The following is a 4455-nucleotide window of genomic DNA, read 5'->3' as shown; positions in this document are numbered from 1 at the left end:
TCCTGTCAATTTTGCATCCTGCAAAATCTGCATCTGAGTAACCTATTAGCTTAAAGTCTGATTCTCTAGGATACCACAATCCCAGATCAGCTGTACCCTTCAGATACTTGAAAATTCTTTTCACAGCTGTTAAGTGAGGTTCTCTTGGATCTGCTTGAAATCTTACACAAAGATAGGTATCATACATGATATCAGGTCTACTAGCAGTTAGATAGAGTAGTGAGCCAAGCATACCTCTGTAATAAGTAATATCTACTGATGTACCAGTATCCTTATCCAATTTTGTTGCAGTGGCCATGGGAGTGGATGCACTTGAACAATCTTGCATTCCAAATTTCTTCAGCAAATTTCTGGTGTACTTGGATTGACAAATAATAGTTCCTTCTTCATTCTGCTTGACTTGAAGGCCCGGAAAATAGATAAGTTCCCCCATCATACTCATTTGATATCTTGACTGCATCAGTTTGGCAAACATTTTGCAAAGTCTGTCATTTGTAGAACCAAAAATGATATCATCAACATGTATTTGCACCAAAAGTAAGTGCTTTCCATGGTTGAGGTAGAACAATGTTTTGTCGATAGTTCCTCTGTTAAATCCACTTTCTAGAAGAAACTGAGCTAAAGTCTCATACTATGCTCTTGGAGCTCGCTTAAGGCCATAAAGTGCTTTGTCTACTCTGTAGACATGATTAGGAAATTTTGAATCTACAAAACCTGGAGGTTGTTCAACATATACTTCCTCTTCTAATTCTCCATTGAGAAAAACACTTTTCACATCCATTTGAAAGACTGTAAACTTTTTGTGAGAAGCATAAGCCAAAAATATCCTTATGGCTTCCAATCTAGCAACTGGTGCAAATGTTTCATCATAATCAATTCCCTCATATTGAGAATATCCTTTTGCAACTAGCCTTGCTTTATTCCTTGTAATTATGCCATCACTATCAGTTTTGTTTCTGAACACCCACTTTGTACCAACAACAGATTTGTTCTTTGGTCTTGGCACTAGGGTCCAGACTTTGTTTCTTTCAAATTCATTTAACTCTTCCTGCATTGCTTGCACCCAATCAGCATCTTGAAGAGCTTCTTCCACTTTCTTTGGTTCAGTCTAAGAGAGAAAAAAGTGATAAAGACATTCATTTGATGTAGTTGTTCTAGTTCTGACACCTGCATCAGGATTTCCAATAATTAAGTCAGGTGTATGTGCTTTAGTCCACTTCCTTGCAGATGGAAGATTTTCTCTAGAACTGGATGCTCCCCCATAATCCATGCTGTCTTCATCAACATTTTCTACTGCTCCCCCTGAAATTATGCTCTCTGAGTTGGATCCTTCAGAATTTGAGTTTCCAGAAATATCAGTACTTGAGTTTCCAGAATTATCAGAACTTGGCCCATCACAACTTGATGACTCAGAACTTGAAGAGCATGTTGTAGGTTCTGATACTTCTTGAAATGTGGTTGTAGCTTCAGTATGCTCCCCCTACACAGGTGCATCTTCCTTTGGCGTAGTCACCACAGTTTCAATAACATCATAGTTTAATCCATCAGAGTTTTCAGTATCAGGATTTAGACTGTCAGGATTTAGACTGTCAGTATCAGAATTTAAAACTTCATTTTCAAATCTCAGCTGATCATAATCATTGAAATCTTCAAGTCCAGTAATCTTCTTATCATCAAAAGAGAAATTGATAGATTCCATGACTACCCTTGTTCTTAAATTGTAGACTCTGAAGGCTTTTGTGGAAAGTGGATATCCAACAAAAATTCCTTCATCAGCTTTTAGATCAAATTTGGATAGCTGTTCAGGATGAGTCTTAAGAACAAAACACTTGCATCCAAATACATGAAAATACTTCATATTTGGCTTCTTTTTCTTCACCATCTCATATGGTGTCTTTCCATGCTTGTTAATGAGTGTTGCATTCTGAGTAAAATAAGCAGTATGCACAGCTTCAGCCCAAAAATAGGTTGGTAGCTTTGCTTCATCAAGCATAGTTCGTGCAACTTCAATAAGAGTTCTATTCTTTCTTTCAACAACTCCATTTTGTTGTGGAGTTCCAGGAGCAGAAAATTCCTACTTTATTTCATGGTCTTTGCAGAACTCTTCCATGATCAAATTCTTGAACTCGGTGCCATTATCACTTCTTATGATCTTCACAGAATCTTTGACCAATTTATCCAGTTGCTTGACATGATCAATCAAAATAGATGCAGTTTCACTTTTTGTGTGCAAGAAATACACCCATGTGTATCTGGTGAACTCATACACTATGACCATATCATATTTCTTCTTTGCAATAGACATGAAATTCACTGGACCAAATAGATCAACATGTAGTAGGTGATAAGGCTCAAGAATTGATGATTCAGTCTTGCTCTTAAAAGAAGATTTTATTTATTTTGCCTTCTGACATGAATCACACAGGCCATCAGGAGCAAATACTAATTTTGGCAGTCCTCTCACAAGATCTTTCTTGACTAGTTCATTTATATTGTTGAAATTTAAATGAGAGAGTTTCTTGTGCCAATTCCAGCTTTCTTCAATTGATGCTCTACTTAACAGACAGATTGCAGAACCATCAGTACTTGTAGAAAGCTTGGCTTCATAAATGTTACCATGCCTGTATCCTTTCAGAACAACTTTGTCTATAGATTTGCTTACAACTTCACAGTGTTCTTCAAAGAAATCCACATGATAACCTCTGTCATAGATTTGACTAACACTAAATAGATTGTGTTTAAGTCCTGAGACCAGAGCTACTTTTTCAATGATGACATTCCTCAGATTGATATTGCCATATCCCAAGGTTTTTCCCATGTTGCCATCTCCATAAGAAACACTTGGGCCAACTTTCCCCAAAAATTCTGATAGCAGGGCTTTATTTCCAGTCATAGTCCTGAACATCCACTGTCCAGAACTAGGATGTTTTTCCTGTTGCCCTGCAATCACAAAGACCACTAATGATTAGTTTTAAGGACCAAGACTTGCTTGGATCCTTTGGCCTTATTAAGTTTGTTAACATTTGCAGCGGATTTAGCATCAGAGTTTATGTTAACATTTTTCTTATAAGCATTTACACTATCAGAATTTGTATCAGAACTTACACTAGAAGGAACAATGCTAACTTTCTTTAAAGAAGGTTTTATTTGATAATAATTATAGTACAAACTATGATATTCCTTACAAGTATAAATGGAATGCCATATACTACCACAATGAAAACTAGGATTTTGTGGCCTATATCTAACAGACTGACTCTTAACTCCTGACTTTGAAGGTAAGGAGTTTATGTTCTTATTTTTCCTGTAAAAAGAAGCCAGATGGTTAAAATTTCCACAGTTATGACATGTTTTTCTAGGAGCATTAGGAACAGGCTTATAATTATTACTATTATTCACACCTTCCTTTCCATTCCTATTTTCCTAGGTGGTTTTACCTTGTTTACATTCTTAACATCTTTCAGCTTATGCTTAAGCTGCTTCTTTGTCATTAAGCCTATGTTGACTTCCGTTGGCTTATCCTGTTTTGGTTTGTCAGAAGTTAATTTCTCTTTAACTTCTGATTTCTCAATATCAGACTTTACAGCTACAAACTTAACAGGATTTACCTTAGGCTTTTGTTTAACAATTACAGGCTCAATTTCTACAGTTCCTTTATCATTCTTATCATCTACATAACCTAAGGCTTCTTTCCAGTTTCCACTACTTAACAAATTCTGAGTTGTTCTGCCAGAGTTAGTCCAAGTCCTGATAATCTCTTTTTCCTTTTCTAACTCAATTTTTAGAGATTCATTTATTTTAAGAATTTCATCCCTAACATAAAAGGCATCATCTCTATCTTTCTGAGTTTGATGGAACATGACTAACTCTTTTTCTAAATAATCATTCCTCTTCTTATAAGCAAGATTTTCAGAAGTTAATCTTTCACATGTTAAAGTTTGATCTCTATACGTAATGAACATGGTTTTAAGATATCTTCTCAACTCATTAATATCATCAGTATAAAAGCATAAGTAGTTTGAGGTACCTTTAACTCAGCAGCATCAGAACTGCTATCAGCATTTGCCATCAAGGCATAGTTCACCTCACTTTCAGAATCTGAAGTGTCTGTCCAGCTTTTCTTTTTTGTGACAAGATCCTTGCCTTTGTCACTCTTCACTTTCTTGCAATCAGGAGATATGTGGCCTTTCTCACCACAGTTGTAGCATTTGAGATTTGTGTAATCTCCTCTGTCAGACTTTCCTCCTTTGCCTTCAGATTTTCTGAAACTTTTCTTATCAGAACTTGCACCTTTCCTGGAAAACTTCTTTCCTTTTCTAAACTTCCTGTATGCAATCCTTGTGATTCCTTTCACCATAAGAGCACACAGCTTCATCATCTCTTTATCAGGATCCATCTCAGGTAAGCTTTCAGTTTCAGAGTCATCATCAGTAATGATTCAGTATCAAACTTTGT

The sequence above is a fragment of the Apium graveolens genome, chromosome 7 (assembly GCF_009905375.1).
Source record: "Apium graveolens cultivar Ventura chromosome 7, ASM990537v1, whole genome shotgun sequence".
Lineage (NCBI taxonomy): Eukaryota > Viridiplantae > Streptophyta > Magnoliopsida > Apiales > Apiaceae > Apium > Apium graveolens.
The sequence above is the reverse complement of the archived record's forward strand: the minus strand, read 5'-3'. Positions refer to the sequence as shown.